This window comes from Hibiscus syriacus, unplaced genomic scaffold, assembly GCF_006381635.1.
Source record: "Hibiscus syriacus cultivar Baekdansim isolate YM2019G1 unplaced genomic scaffold, ASM638163v2 tig00018999_pilon, whole genome shotgun sequence".
Taxonomy (NCBI): domain Eukaryota; kingdom Viridiplantae; phylum Streptophyta; class Magnoliopsida; order Malvales; family Malvaceae; genus Hibiscus; species Hibiscus syriacus.
In genome coordinates this window covers 43,177-61,466 of record NW_024062458.1, presented here as the reverse complement: position 1 = coordinate 61,466, position 18,290 = coordinate 43,177, and positions in this window count along the sequence as shown.

Below are 18,290 nucleotides of genomic sequence, written 5' to 3'. Positions count from 1 at the left end.
GGGATTAGGATAAAAAAAGGCAACAAAGGGACAGCGATAGTAAAAGGTAAATGAAAACTCAAATTAAAGTCGAAAAAAAGTGTCTGACAGTAGGGGCGTGAACGCGACGCGAGTGGCACTGCGAACGGAAGGAAACGGAACTAGAATTTTCGGACATCACCAGGATATTGTTACTACTTACTAGGGTAGTAAATGAGACAAGACAGATCGCGAGTTATTCTAGATTGATTATATCAAATCTCGATAATATTGGGATTAAATGGACTCGAATCGAGTTCTTAATGAGCCGAAACAAGTTACTCGATATTCGACTCGAAAAGCTCGTGAGCAGTTCGAAAATATAATATATTAAGATTTTATTTTTTTAGAAATAAATTATTAATAATATTAATATTTATGTATTGATTTTTTTATAAAAAGTAAGATTTCTTGTATTTAAAGTTTATGTTTGAGTTTGAGTTTAAGGCTTCAATCGAGTTAAGTTTAATAATTTTTTTTATTTCGAGCTTTTTCGAATTACTCACGAGCTTCAGTTTAGGATTTCGATTTCGAGTGGAGCTTGAAAATTTTAAGCTCGCGAGTTTTCGAGTCGAGTCGAGCTTCATTTCAAAGTTTTCGAGTTGAGTCGAGCTCAGCAATACTCGAACTCGACTCGGCTCGTTTACACCCTTACTACTTACTTGATAATTAAAGTAGATAAAAAAAACAACTTATTAGATTATACCATACACCCATATCGACTGAATCTTATCTTAATTAATATCTTCCTAAAATTGAGGCTTCCGATGTGTTTTTTGCGTACTCATCTTCAAGCTTATTAATATAATTGATAAATTTTGAAATTTAATGGTATAAACAAATCAATTGACAATATTTAATGGTATTTGATGTAGTTTATTTAATTTTTTTAGATTTAATAAACGAACAAACATAAAAATATTCATGTTTGGTTCTTTTATGTTCACAAATAAACTCATTTGAAAGCTCGTCTATTGACTCCTTTATTAGTTCATTTACTCGATTCTATTTTTTTTACATTTTATATATTGGTGCGGGTAAAGACTAAATTGAATATAATGTGAACTTTGAATTTCAAACTATAAATTTGAAGGAGTTGAAGGACTCGTGGCATAATTTTATCATTTTTGTTTCTTATTTTAGTTAACATTTATCAACTTATAAGCCACTACGTTGGCAAACGTTAAATAGACATGATGGTGAAGATATAAATGTTGGTTAACACATAAATGAATACATTCACACACGTTAAACGAACATATTCATAAATGCTAAACGAATTGAATATGAACATGATATTAAAAATTTAAACGAATGTGAATCAAACATAAATATTTTCATAAATATACAAATAAACATGAGTAAGGGTGTTCACTATTCGATTTTAACTGAATTAACCGACCAAATCGAATTAGTTCGGTTAATTCGGTCGGCCACCAAATTAGTTTAGTCGGGGAACAATTAATATTTTTTTAGAATTTGATTAACGGTTAATTCGATTCGAAATTGGTCAATTAAACGAATTAACCGAAATTATTAAATATTAAATATATTATATATACTAAATATATATTTTAATCTCAAACCCATTAAGAATTAAAACCCTCTTTTTTTAACCACACTAAATTCATTAGATTATCAATACATAATTAATTTTAACCCAAACAAAAAATATCTCTTTTATAATTAAATTAATCTAATTTAAAAAATATAAAAAATTCGGTTAATTTGGTCGATAAATATTTTCAAAAGAACTTCGGTTGGTTAATGGTTAAAGAAAAAAGTTCAGTTAATTCGGCTAATGGTAATTCGATTCAGTCGATGACCGAATTAACTGTTTAACGCCCCTAAATATGAGCATAATCTTATTCATTTAAATTAGATTCATTTATACCCCTATGTATATATTAAAATAACTATAACGATAAACTACATCAAATACCACTTAACTTTAGATGTTGTATCCTTTATATCATTGAACTTTTAATTTTGCAATTATAACTTTGAACTTTGATTTTCGCTTCAATTATGCCATTGAGCTGTTAAAATATGTGATGACATGGTAAAATTTAACTGCATTTTGGTACAATTATTGATGACTAAAACGATTTATTTCGAGATATTTATTCTCCTAAGATTTATTTTCATTCCTATTTATTCTTCTAATATTTATTTTTCACGAAACTCACTCAAAATCAATGAAATTAAACAAAAAAATATCATTTTTAGAGATTTTTATTTCGAGATTTAAAGTGTTTGTTCAAAAATACGAACGGTGAGAAACATTATCTAGAGAAGACGAATAACATATCTCAATACTAGTCTCATCAGACGATCTTCGAAAGAAATCAAAGTATCAACATGTCAAACTTTTAAATGATTTTTTTTTGATTTTGTCAATATTGAGTGAATTTCGTGAAAAACCAATCTGATGAGAAGAAACATGAGTGGAATGTGAATGTTTTGATACTAATCTTGTCGCAAAAGATGGTTGGACGAACGATGATTGGTTGCCTGGGATGATCAGAAAGTACAATGATAAAAAAGTAAATTGTTAAAAAAATTGTGACAAAATTGATACACCCCTAAAGTTTAGTATCTAAAATGACGTCGTTTGGCATTAATAGTCGTCGCCAAAATGACAATATTTTTTCATATTATCACAATGAAAAAAAGATGTATTGTCATCATTGTGCCATAATTGAAGAAAAATAAAAGTTTAGTACTATAATTATAACACCCTAATACAATCCGCTGAAGATCCATGAATTATGATATCACACGGGACCACCGAAATGGCTAACCCAAAATTTCCTTTTAAATCAACTTTAAAACACCATGTAAAATAAATCCATCCAATATATATGAAATAAAACATAATAATTCAAGTTTACCAAACACAAGGAGCTCCCAAATATTTAAAATAAAAAATATTGAGTTTAATACAAAACATAATTACAACTGAATAATAAAATGTTCTACAATAGTACATTCCCTCTAATACAATCAAGACGTACTATGAAGATCTCTGTTGCACTGGAATATTTGATGATGATAACTCCCTACAAATGGTCTTCTAAGAACCTACACACACAAAAACATTTCGAATGTTGAGCATACAAGCTCAGTCAGTGCCTTACTAATAACAATATTATACTATATGCATTCATTATATGTGCATACTAGAGGCATAGGTAGGAAGACATGGGAATACTAATATAACATGTTTAAGTAGGCATCATGGTATGGACGATTCAGAACAACATAAAAATGTACACCCCGCCAACTTACTCCGTTGATTCTTGGGGCATCAGGGCCCAACTGGCTAGTTTTATGTCATCCTAGTTGTTATTATTCTAACTATTTTGAGTTTATTACTGTTCTCACTTGTAGTTGTATTTCATGGCATTCTAGTGTTATTGGGCCACTCAATTCTAACCCTTAAAACCCTTAGGTTTCTTACCCAAAACTATTTGTGGGTATTGATACTAAGCTCCTCAATATCGATATTGACCTCTAGGTATCGATACTACTGATTTATTAAAGGCTGATAACAAAGGGCTGGTATCGATTCTCCTTATTGAGTATCGATAATTCTGGTATGTGATACCGATACTTTCTTGAGTGTTGATACCAAATTTGACTTTGATGTTTTCAAAAAAACCTAAGTATCGATACCCCTATTGGGGTGTATCGGTACTCTACCCTTGGTATTAATACTCCCATGAGTATAGGTATGAATTTGACTACTAGAATATGCTAATTGAACTCAGTATCGATATCACCCTATGAGTATCGATACCTTACCTACAGTATCGATACTTCTAGCCCAAAATCGCTTTGTTTTTAACACCTGAATAACATTATCGGTATTATTCTTCCAGTACTGATACTCATGCCTAGAATTATTTTGTTTTAGGTATGAAAATGCCTCCCCAATACTCCCAAACATCTTAATGATGTCCCCAAACATTATTAAAGAGTTATGTATGAATATAAGGGTCATTAAATATCCATAAACACGTTGGAAAGCACTGAACACTGAATTCTACCATGAACATGCTTCATAACTCATGCAACTTATCAAAACACATCTAATAGCCTACATGTGGTAGAGTTGAGTTAGAAGTGAGTTACCTTCATTTTCCTAAGCTGATGGAGCACCAAAACTCACCCAATAGTCAACTTTTCTTTTCCTTTATTCTTGGAGATTTCTCCAACTTCTTTCACTAAGTAAAAAAATCAAACACTTGACTTACTAGTTTGATTTTAAAGGTCGAGAAGGGTTTAAGAACATTTCTTAAGGCTTAAACACACTGAAAACAAATTAAAATACTCAAGTTCTATAATACCCCACAAAACTCATTTTTGGACACTATAAAACTTAATCTTGTGGTCCCCAATGGAAGCTCTAAAGGTACTAGTTATGATTCTTACTTTCGATGGGATGGATTATAATTGATGGCTAACAAGTTCTAACCTCTGCTTGGTTCATAAAGATGAAGAATGAGGAGATGAAGGAGAAGGAATAAGATAAGGAAGAGAGAAAAAAGAGAAACAACATGATATCATCAACCATTAAGGATTTTTAGCTTTGGTTGTAGTTTAAAAATAACCCATTTCTCAAATATTAGGCCCAAACAAGCCTAAACCAATATCCATTAGGTCCAAGATTTTCTAAAATGTTTATGGATTTATTCTAAGGCCTACTCGGGTTAACCCAAAACTCCTAACCTACGATTCTGAGCGTTACAACTATCTCATTGTAGAAAGAAATTTTATCCTCCAAATTTACCTAGATAAAAGAGGTGAGGGTACTGATATTACATATCCTCATTGGTTTCCAATGTTGTCTCCTTAACATCATGATTACTCCGCAACACTTTTACTAATGGGATCCTTTTGTTCCTTAGCTCTTTAACATCTATTGCTAAGATTCTGGTCGATTTTCCTTCTAGGTCAACTTTGGGGTCACCTCAATCTGCTTTAGAGGTATGACATGAGATAGATCAGAACGATATCTCCTAAGTATGGATACATTGAACACATTCTGGATGTAATTCAGCTCTGATAGTAAATAACTAGTAATCTACTGGTTCAACTCTCTCTAGTACCTCGTTGGGACCTATGAAGCGCGGGGTCAGCTTTTTCTTGCGACTAAAAAAAAAATTTCTTTCATGAGAAAACCTTGAGGAACACCTTGTCCCCCGCTAAGAACTCTACATGATACTTCTTTCAACCGACTCTAAATTAACTGAATTTTCTTCGATTTCTCTAATCAAGTCTAGACTCACAATCTTACCCTCACTGAGCTATATCCAACATAATGGAGTTCTATACTTGCACCCATACAAGGCTGCATACATAGCCATCTAGATGCTCGACTAAAAACTGTTGTTGTAAGCAAACTCCACTAATGACAAGTGGTCCTCCCAACTAAACTCAAGATCATGATAGTGCACCTAAGCATATCCTCTAAGATCTGGATGACACGTTCTGACTGGTCATCTGTCTGAGGGTGAAAAGTGGTATTGAAGTTTAGTTTGGTGCCTAGGGATTCATGAAGGGTTTTCTAGAAGCAGGAAGTAAATCGAATATCTCAATCGGATATGATGGAAATCGGTACACCAAGCAACCTCAATATCTTGTGAATGTATAATTGAGCTAACCTCTCTAAGGTATAATATATCCTGATTGGGGGGAAAGTAGCTGATTTGGTTAAACGGTCAACTATGACCCAAATTACGTCATGTCTTTATCTGGTCATGGGTAACCCGGTCATGAAGTCCATGGTTAATTTGTCATATTTCCACTGAGGATTTTTAAATGGTCTGAAGTAAACCTAAATGAATCTGATGTTCCACTTTAACCTACTGACACACTAAACATCTAACGACAAACTCTGACACTTCCCTTTTCATGTTCGACCACCAGTATAACTACCGAAGCTCCTGATACATCTTTTAACTATCTATATGAACTAAGAGTTAGATGATATATGCTTCATATAGGATTTTACTATACAACTGAACATCTACAGTTACGCATAATTGACCCTTGAAGCACAACACTTCCCCATCACGTAACTCAAAGCCTAATGCCTCGCCTCAGTGAACCTTCTCAACCCGAGCCTTTAGTCGATATCTGAACATCTATAGTCTTGGTCTCACCTACTAACTCTAGCTTGACTTGTAACTCAGCTGAAAACCCATATTTACTAGTCAAGCTTAACTTTGCTAGGAGAGCTCGTAACTTTGACATTAACTTCATGCTCAAGGCGTCTGCCACTACATTAGCTTTTCCTGAATAGTAGTCTATTACACAACTGTAGTTCTTAAACAACTCGACTCATCTATTCTACCTCAAGTTTAACTCTTTCTGCGTGAGTAGATACTTGAGACTCTTGTGATCGGTAAAGATGTGACATTTTTCACTGAAGAGGTAAAGTGACCAAATCTTCAAGGAAAACACTACTGCTACTAGCTCGAGAACATGGGTGGGGTAATTATGCTAGTGAGGTTTAAGCTGATAGGATGCGTAAGCTACAACCTTGCCTTTCTATATCAAGACATACCCAAGAACATTCAACGAAGCATCACTGAAAATTGTGATGTCCTTGCTCAAATCCAATTGGGTCAACATTAGGGCCTGAGTTAAGATGGTCTTTAACTGTTCGTGTAACATCCCAATCATTGGGTCAGTGGTCATATTGTATGAATTCTAAACTCAGTTGTTGAATTAGAATAATTTGATAATTCAAGGATTTATGGTATATTTTCTATATAGGGCTTGATGGAAATTTTGTTATATTGGAGAGGGAAATATGGTTTTTACATATTAAAGGATAAGTATCTCTTTTATTAAGTGTTGGCACGTGGGTTTTGGGAGTATCTAGAAATACCTTCCTTGCTCTTTCTTCTTCTTTTACGTGAGCTTCCTTCCTAAAGGTAAGATTCTAAAATCTATGGGTTTCCTTTAATTTTCGGTTTGATTTTGGAAGTGGGAAGGTAGTATAAGATTAAGGAAAGCTTATATTGGATTAAAACATCAAGAGGAATGATTTAGGCATGAATTTGTAAAATGGGTTTAGAAATAAAATTTTGATATGGAGTAGTTTTTAAGTTTTAATGAGTCAATAGGCAAATTAAAGGTTTAGGATTATTAGAATTGTATAAGAGCTTGGTTGAAAACATAGTATGGTTTTTAGAGATAAGTGTTTTAATGAAATTTGGGATGTTTGGGAGTAGTAAATGGGTACAAGTTGGTTTGGAAGTATCAAGGTAAGTTCAAAGGCTTAAGGTATGTGTATATGAGAGATTTTGGAGGATTTTTGGGTGATTTTCGAGGTTAAAATGGCAATTATGGGCTTCGAGTATCGGTACCGTTAGAACAATACCGATACTTCAAGGGTAAAATATGTGAAATTATTAAGGGTAGTATCGATACCTGTTGAAAAGGTATCTATACTGTAAGGGTAGTATCAATACCTGAAGGACGGTATCGATACCCTTAAAACATCGAATGCCATATTGGTATTGGTACTTGGAGGATGTATCGATACCCTTAAAACATCGAATGTTATATCGATATCGGTACAATGAGGAGGTATCGATACCCTTGAAGGGAAGTATCGATATTGTTAGGGTAGTACCGATACTTCTAAACATGAAATGGAAATGTAGAGTTTCTTACATCCCAAGTTATTGTAATTTGATATAATTGAGTTGAAGAACGATATTGACTTTCGATTATTTTGTGGAGTGATTGAATGTAATAAAATTCTGGTCAGCTCGACATATTAAGTATCAAATCGAAAGGTGTTAAAGATTTGGATTAAAACTTCTGTGAGGCAAAGTGAGTGCAACTTCTCGATTTTGTAAAAGAATTGAGGAAGGCTTGCGATAAGCCAACCTTAGTGTTTTCGATAAAAAACTTTATAATTTCTTTATTTTATATTGCAATGTTTTATTCGATTTATATTATACAAACAATGCTTTATGGTTATATTAATTGGGAAATGTGACATTTGTACAATTGAATGTGAAAAGACCCTATGAGAGAGAAACTATGTGAATAAGAAATACTTCGAATAATGATTGATAATAATGATGTGATTAATAACACAAAGTATATGTATGAGGATTAGAGGTATAGTTAGCATGCCAAGAGTCAAGGATTTTATGTGGTTATTCAGGACAATTATGTGGTCTTTCGGGACAAATATGTGGCACTTTGGTGCAAAACTATGTGGCACTTCGGTGCAAAACTATATGGCACTTCGGTGCAAACCTATGTGGTCATTCGGGACAATTATGTGGCACTTCGTTGCAAATTACAAGGTGTGGTGACATCATTAGTGCACAACCTCAATGTACTCAAATACATAGTGTTCTCAGTAGTATACCTTGGGCAATTAGAACAAAGACATATAAAGTGAAAATACTTATAATTATACTTTTTGATATGAGAAATAAGGAGAGTCATTTGTAAATCATTTTGAATAAAACAAATAAGATTTTGTTTACTAAGTTAGCACTGTTAGTATTGCCTCACTAAGTCATCGACTTAGCGTGTTATTTTCTCACGCGTAGGTTGAAGAAAACAGAAGACTGAGTTGTGGAGGATAATATATCACCGGAAGATCAGATCAAGACAAATTAAATGTAGGTTTTGTGTTAATTTTGTAAATTGTTGGCATGTATTATAATTTTAATTTGAAATGCTCTGATCGATTTTGTAAACTCTTACATTTTGATATTTATGTAAATTATTAAGATTTTATGTGAAATGATTATCTTATTAAAATGGTTTATATTTTTTTATTTTGATTAGAATAATAAATTTTAATTTGTTCATTCTTGTCAATTTCGTATCTTTTGAAAAGTCAAATGTGACACCTCGGATTCGTATCTGGGTCGGGTACAGGTCAGGGGTGTTACAGTACGAATCTCTCTAGTTACTTCTCATCCTACACAAAAGGAACTCCTTTTTAAAGTTTCTTGGTTAGTTGAGCGCTATCATAGAGAAGCTCTAAATAAATTGATGGTAGTACCTAACAAATACTAGGAAATTACGCACGTCTAACACATATTAGGTGGCCCCAGCTTTACTATGGCATTAATCTTCTGAGGCTCAACTTTGATGTTATCTACTGACACAAAATGACACGGAAAAGAAACCTCTGGTAACCAAAACTCATACTTCCCAGACTTGGCATACAATTGATGGTCTTGAAGCGTCTACAAGACAATACGAATGTGTTGATCATGCTCATCCTTTGATCGGGAGTACATAAAGATTTCATCCATAAACACCACTATGAACTAGTTTAGGTAGGGGTGAAAGACTCAGTTCATCAAGTCCATGAATGTCATCGGGGCATTGATGAGTCCAAACGGCATTATTAGGAACTAGTAATGATCATATCTCGTCCCGAAAGTTATCTTCGCTACATCGATATCCTTGACTTTCAATTGATAATAACATGATCGTAAGTTGATCTTTGAGAACACACACGCTCCCCTTAAGCTGGTCAAATAGATCATCTATTCAAGGAAGTGGGTAACGGTTATTGATGGTTAACTTGTTCAACTATCTGTAGTCAATATACAGCCTCATCGACTCATCCTTCTTCTTAAAAACAAGATCGACGCTCCCCAAGGAGAAATACTCGGTTGGATGAAGCCCTTCTCTAACAACTCTTGAATTTGGGCCTTAAACTTCTTCAGCTCTGTCGGTTTTATACGATAAAGGGTAATTGACACTGGAGCCGAACTTGGCATCACCTCGATGCCAAACTCTAATTTTTGGTTGGGTGGCAAACCTGGCAATTCTTTTGGGAACACGTCAAGGAAATCTCCCACTTCTCGAATATCCTTGAGTATTGGAACTGAAATTCGGGCATCGACCACATGAGTCAAGAATATCTCACAACCACAATCGATCATCCATTGAGTTTTTATAGCTGTCACAATCCTCGATTGGCCTGACGTATCACTAGTAATAACTAACTTGGTTCTATTGTCTGTTAAGAGTTTAAGTTGTCTGGCTTTACACTTCAAACTAGCGTCATTGGTTAACCAATCCACGCCCAAAATCATGTCGAACTCTTGGAATGATAACTCTACCAAGTCCGCTAGGAACGTCTGACCCTAAATTTCTACTAGGTATCTATAGTGAATCTTGCCCACTAAGACATCTAAACCTAGAAGGCTCGATACTCAAATTCCTATCTCTAAGTATTCGGTTGATATCTCTATCTTTTGAACTAGATCGGAGTATATATATGAGTGGGTGAAACCAAGATTTATTAATGCAATAACTAGAATAAAAAATACTATGCATGTACCTGATATCACGTCTGTTGCATCACACTCTTTTGGGCTCTTACCATATACTGTCTGGAGGATACACTCTGCTCCGCACTGGTCACTGATCTAGTTGTTCCTCTTTTTTAGTACCCAGGTATAGTGCTACCACCCCTCACTGACCCTTGATCTCTTTACACAGACGGTGCTGATATTTGGGTCACTAATAGAGTCACTCCCTGAGTTACTAGGCAATTTCGGATGAAGTGATCTAAGGAGTCATAACTGAAGCAACCCATCGATCCCTATTGGTACGTTCCTATATGCCTCCTCCCGCATTGAGAATAAATGGTATGAGTGAAGATCCTCACTGAATCGTTGAAACTAGCTTCGGAGACTAAGGTCAGGGGTCCTCAATCTAAACTCTATCAAACTCTCCTCGATTATGTTTTAGGGTCTCTATGAACCTTGACTATTTTAACCCTTTTGGTCAGGGTTTGCGATGATCTTGCCAACTTAACAGCTCTTCTAGTCTATCTCATAGTCTCACTGGACTGTTTGGTCATCCTACTTAAGACCATCTCGACCACATTCGTCTGACGGGAGAACTCAACAAAGACCCTGTGAGGGTCGACTGTAAGATTTGACAGGATGTCAAGCTATAGTCCTTCTCTAAACCTATGATAGCGGTGCTCCTCTATCAAGACTAAATTTGGCGCGTACCTACTCATTCTGAGGAACTCCCTCAGGATATGATCCCTTAAGTCAAGTGTAGGAGCTACTCCCTCAAGTCATTGGTGTGAGCTTCACCGATGTATTTCTAACAGAATTCTGATATGAACTACTCCCAAGATGGTTTCTCTGGCTCTATTACCATCTCGATCGTCTCCCACCAATCTATGGTGTTATATTTGAGTAAGACGGTGACATACTCAAGCTTACCCTCTAGAGTAAGGTGCAACTATCAAAGAGTGTGGAGGGTCTCCCTAAGCCACTAGTTTCATCTCGATCGTCTTCCACCAATCTATGGTGTCACCTTTTAGTAGAGCAGTGGTGTACTCAATCTTACCTTCTAACATAAGGTACAACTGTCAGAGAGTGTGGAGGGTCTCTCTAAGCTACTAGTCTGCTACTTTGGGATCGTCATCCCTTGCACTGAACAACTTGGTGGTCTTATATCTATGGATCCTATCTACTAAAGATTTCTAGGGCACCAGAACTGGCTGGACTGGAGGTACTAGTGGAGGGTATGGTACGGATGAGGCACTAGGTATAGCTCTGACGATCTGTCTAAGTTTTAAAGTTAGATCTCTAAAGAATGTCGTCTCCACAACCCCTGTATCTACTGAAATATCATGTTGATATGTATCCGGGATGAACTCGTCACTATATCAACTACTAATGAGGCATAACTCTAGTCTCTGTCATCCTGACCATATATTAGGTCGTCTGTCATGAGTTTTCTCTGTAATTATAAAGAAATGTAGGTTATTATCGTTATTCCAGTCTTTTATAGTACTCTTGACTCACTAGAGGCATGCATATATATAGATGTTGGTTGACTCTATCCCGTAGGTCCTATGAACAACTAAACCTAAGGCTCTGATACCATTAAATGTAACACTTTAATCCAGTTCGACCCAAAGATCCATGAATTTTGATGTCACACGGGACCACCGAAATGGCTAACCCAAAATTTTCCTTTTAAATTAACTTTAAAACATCATGTAAAATAAATACATCCAAGATAGATGAAATAAAATGTAATAATTCAAGTTTACAAAACACGGGGGTGCTCTCAAATATTTAAATTAACAAAATATTATGTTTAATATAAAACATAGTTACGACTGAATAATGAAAAGATCTACAATAGTACATGTTTCTAATACAATCAAGATGTACTCTGAAGATCTCTACTACATTAGAATATCTGATGACGGTAACTCTTTACGAACGACCTTCTAAAATCTGCACACGAAAACACATTTTGAACATTGAGCATACAAGCTTAGTGCCTCACTAATAACTATATTATACTACAAACATTCGCTATATGTGAATGCTAGAGACATATGCATGAAGAAATGAGAATATTTATCTAACATGCTGAGATAGACATCATGTTGTGACTGAGGGTTCTGTATTTCAGAGATCACACACCCCTCTAGCCTTTCTAAATACCCTTAGGTATATTGGGTAAGACTTTGAATTGCATCGAAAATGTACACCCGACCAACTAGCGACTAAAGTTCTTTGGCATTAACTAGATACCCAAATTGTACGATCACATCTGCTAGAGTAACTCGGGTGTCCTGATTGTGTCCCGAGTATCAAACAATGCAACTTTTATTTCATCCTACTTATTATTGTTCTAACTTTTTTGAGTTTATTAATGTTATCACTTGTAGTTTTATTTCGTGACATTATGGTATTATTGGGTCCCTCAATTGTAACCCTTAAAACCCCTGGGTTTCTTACCCAATATGTTCAGGGGTATCTATACTATGCTACTTAATATCAATACTGGCCTCTAGGTATCGATAATAACCTCTAGTTATCAATACTACGGACTTATTGAAGGCTGATAACAAAGGGCTGGTATCAATACTCCTTCTTGAGTATCGATACATCTGGCTTGTGGTACCAATACTTTCTTGAGTACCGATACCAAATTTGGCTTCGATATTTAAAAAAATTCCTAAGTATCGACACCCTTATTGAGGAGTACCGGTACTCTACCCTTGGTATCAATACTCCCATGAGTATATATATAAATTTGGCTATTGAAATCTACTAAATGAACTCGGTATCGATACCACCCTATGAGTATCGAAACCACGCCTAAAATATTCATACCCATTGCATGAGTATTGATACTTTAGTCCAAAACCCTTTATTTGAACACCTGAAGAACAATCTCAGTAGTATTTTTCTAGCACCGATACTCGTGCCCAAAATTACTCTGTTTTAGGCACGAAAATGCCTCCCCAACACTCCCAAACATCCTATTAAGGTCCCCAAACATTATTAAAGAGTTATGTATTAAATATAAGGGTCATAAAAGGTTCATAAACATGCTGGAAAATGTTGAACACTGAATTCTACCATGAATATGCTTCATAACTCATACAACCTATTAAAACACATCTAATGAAATACATGTCATAGAGTTGATTTGGATGTAAGTTACCTTGATTTTCCTAAGCTGTTGGAGCACCAAAACTCACCCAAAAGTCAACTTCTCATTTCCTTTGTTCTTGGAGCTTTCTTCAACTCCCCTCACTAAGCAAGAAATTAAACACTTGAGTTACTAGTTTGATTTTAAAGGTTGAGAATGGTTTAAGAACACTTCTTAAGGCTTAAACTTTCTGAAAAATGGATTGAAATACTAAAGTTCCATAAACCCCCCACAAAACCCATTTTTGGACACCATGACCAAACTTGATCTTGTGGTCTCCAATGGAAGCTCTAAAGGTGCTAGTTATGATTCTTACCTTAAATGGGATGGATTAGAATTGTTGGCTAACAAGTTCTAACATTTTGTTGGTTCTTGGAGATGAAGAATGAGGAGATGAAGGAGAAGGAAAAAGACGAGGGAGAGTGAGGAAAAAGAGAAAATGATCAACGCTATATCATCAACCATTAAGGATTTTCAGCTTCTGAATTTCTAAATGGTATAATTACTTCATTGGTCACTCTAGCTTTGGTTGTAGGTTAAAAACACCCTTTTTTTAATTATTGGGCCCAAAAAAGCCCAAACCAATGCCCACTTGGTCTATGACTTCCTAAAATGTTTATGGATTTATTCTAAGGCCCACTCGGGTTAACACAAAACTCCTAACATGGGATTCGTGGCGTTACAATAATTGATAAAATTAGAAGTTAATTTTTTGAAAGAAAGATGGGCCTCATTAAAAAATCCATCCTAATTAACTCCGAAGAGTTAACACAACACCTAATATTTAGTGGTATATAATATAATTTACCCTAAGGGGTCATTTGGTTCATGAAATTTAAGTTTAACTTTGGTATTAAGATTATTGGAATGTTACGTTACTTGATATATTACAGGGAATATCGTATTATTTTGTTTAATTTGTTTGACATGAATGTAATATTATAATGTTTGGTTGAAGAATATAAGACTGTTGAAATATATATTTTACTAAAGTATCCTTGTGATATATTATCTTTTTTAGTAGGTTGAATTCTTAATATTAAAATTAAAATATTTATATAAAAATTATAGAAAATATATTATTTCTACTTTGTATATTTTCATTTATAAAGTCTAACTTCATAGAATCTATATATTCTTTTTATAAATTTTAAAACACAAATAGGTAGATTAAAACGCAAATATATCGTATATTTTTTTAATCTTAATTAATATTAAATTTTACATTATTTATTTAAAATATTAAAATTTACATCATTATAATGTAGTTTATTGAGTCATAATTATGATACATTCAAAATCAAAAACTAACATTTAAAGAATAAAAGTTATGAATAAATCACATATTTCATACTCGATTAACTAATTATGTGGTATAATGGAAATAAAGAAAAAGATTTATCACAAAGTTTAAAAGAATAAACAAAATGACAATTTTAAAATAGTTTATATATTTTAGGAGTAATTTTGTCTAAACTAACTAGAACTGTTAATTATGTCCAGGCGCTCTTATCTATCGGTTGATCAAATGGCCTCCCACACTTTTTCCTCCGAGAATGGGGCTTCAATAGAGGTCGCGGACTCTCGGCTTAGCTTCGACATAGTAATATCAAATCTTCTAATAGGGGGGTCGAAGTCTTATAGCAACAATGGATGCTGTGGACTCTCGACTTAGCTTCGACATAGGAATATCAAATCGTCTAACAGGGAGGGTCAAAGACTTATTATAGCAACTCTTGAAATGGTCCACCAACACCCTTGATATCGAACTCATATATGTAACAATCCCATTACCCGTGCGAATACATGATATACAACTCTTAAAGTCATTGTTATGTGGCAAAATTTAATGTGCTCGTCGCCTTCAGAAAACCACTTTAACCGAGACTTTTGAAGTCATTCCCTTTCTTCTCTACGATATAGTGCCCGAGTTTGCCATTAAGCTCATAGATTTCTGTCCCTGACTCAATATCATCCCCATCGGACATCATCAGTTATTCCAAAGCACTGATCCTGGCTTTCAAATCTGGCGTTGAATCAACATCCTTGGAATTCATTTCTTTTATCCATTGTTTCGATGCACTTTTCACCTCCCTTAATACACAACCGATACCTTTGGATTGACACCTTCTGCTGATACTTTTCACCAATTCGACAAAATTCTTATCATCTGTCCAGTGTGAAAACCACTTGAATGGCTAGAGGCCCCACTCTGCATTTGCTCCCCTGATCAAAATTGGGTTATGGTTCGATAGACTTTGTAGAACCAATATTTTTATATAACAAATAAGGGTAAAATGTTTTTAGACTTATTGAATTTGTTCAAACATTGCAAAAATAATTCAAGATTTTAAGATTTTAAAAGGTGAAATTAGGCAATTTTGGATTTAGTTTCAAAACCCCCTTAGGTGGTTTCGAAACCCCTAAGACAGTAGCCAAAATTGGCCTAAAGGTTTCGAAACGCCCTCATAGGTTTTGAAACCCCCACATGTTCCAACTGTCGAATTTGGGTTTCAAAACCCCTGCGCAGAATTATAGATTTTTCAGCTTCCAACGGCCAAAATTCATCCCTAACGGCTAGAAATGGCTAGTAATTCATTTCAACTTATAAAAAACAACCCAAGGACACTTGAAGAAAGTTACTACACCAATCCAAGCTTAAATATCAAGAGAAAAGAGTTTCCATTCTTATTTCATTCATTTTCTCTTGTACATAAGTTTATAGAGCTTAATTGCATATCCTTTGTTTTTTTTTCTTGTGAGCTTAATCTTTGTAAACACCCACCTTGAGAGGTCTTTTTGTTTACATAAATAAAACCTTGTAAAAAGGGAAGTGGTTCTAGTTTAGCCTTAGAAAAACTAGAGTGGTTATATCTTAGCCATTGAAAAGATAGAGTTGTAAGGTTAAACCTTATCCTTAAAGGTAAGAACAAATTAGTGAATTTCTTGGAATCCTTAGTGATGGAAAGCTAAGGTAATGGATATAGACTTTGATTGAGAAATTCGAGCCACTATAAATCGATTTATGCCCAAAAAAAGTTTTATTTTTGTTCAAGATTCCACCAAACTCTATAAAAGCCAATTCACCCGCTCTTGGCAATTTTCAGTTGATCAATCGAGCCTAACAATTGTTATCAGAGTGGGTCACAATCGACAGTTTAGCAACCTTTTAAAGATCCTAAAACGCTCTATCAATTTCCTATTCAATTGAGAAGATGACTTCCACTTCCAGCTCATTCTACATAGATGTCTCTCAACCAATCAAAAAACTTCCATACTTATATGGAGCTAACTATGGTCATTGGAAGAACTTGATGAAGTTATTCATTCAATCCATTGATCTTGGAGCATGAGAGATGATAATGAATGATTATTATTCTCCAACAAAGAAGATGAAGGAGTGAAGTGGCCAAGAACGGAAGAAATGCCAACAAAATGCCATGGCTATGCACATTTTATTTTGTTCATTTGGTCCCGATGTATATGAAAGTATTTCTTCATGTTCAAATGCCAATAATCTTTGGGATAAACTTGAAGAACTTCATGGTGAGAAGAAAGAAGAACCATCAAGCTAAAACCTCCCCTCAAATCCAAAGGTGGTGTGCTTAATGGCTCTTAAAGAGCCCATGATATCTTCTAACTCTAGTGATTTTGATTCATATTCTTTTATTGAGTTACAAGATGCATATGATGAATTATTTTTAGAGTTTAAGACCATGAACTCCAAATACAAGAAATTGATTTCTAAATTTAAAGTTGAAAATGATTTGATTTTGAAAGCAAAATTAAATTTTCAAAAACAAAATGAATTTTTGAAAAATGATTTTGAGCTTTCAAAAGTCAAAATTGATTATTTAGAAAAAGAAAATCTTGATTTGAAAGTTAAGCTTGAATGCTTAACAAAAGAAAAATAAATAATTTCTCAAAAATAATTCATCATGTCTAAAAATGACAAAATGCCCACATTGTTATTTTCATGGTCACATGAAACATACTTGTCCTTTAAAACTTAGAAAACATTTTAAAAGTAGACAAGTATGGGTTCCTAAGGGGACAAGGGACATTAGAACTAACAATCAAAGATCCAAAACAATTTGGATACCAAAATCCAAATGAATGTCTCTTGTAGGTGTGTGGAAGCAATGGTGACAAAAGTGAAGAAATTTCAAATGCTCTAGCCACACATGAAAGGGAATGGGTAACCTATAATCTTAATATTTTTGTTTTGAATAATTGGTTGTCTATTTGATTTTAAGCATGCATGAGTTTTTCAGCATAAATAATTATGTGTTGTTTTTCTATCACTTATATGTTACAATGTGTTATGGTGAACATGTTTTTAAAAGTTTTAATGATTTCTTATAAATTTTTGTTCATCATAATGATGTTTGGTCAAATTTGTTTTAAACAAATCTTTCTTATTTTTGACCTTAAATTTGAATGTTTATGCATGTGTTTTAAATTACAAATGATATATATCTAACAATTTATATCAATTTTCTAATGCATAACATTTTTTAAGACTTTATGCATTTGGATTATAGTGTCTCGTTCTTTTTATTGCATCAAGTAGAATTGACTTGGATTTATTGAATTTCATGTGCTACTAATATATTTTTTCTCTTATCTTATTGAAATTTAATATTCTTTAAAGTGTCAGTTTTTAAACAAAAATGTTATATGGAATGATTTTATTAAGGGAGAGCTTTTATTTTTCAAACAAATTTTGTTCTTAGATTCTATTTTGTTTTAACTTACTCTTCATCGTTATTGTGAACCTTAAA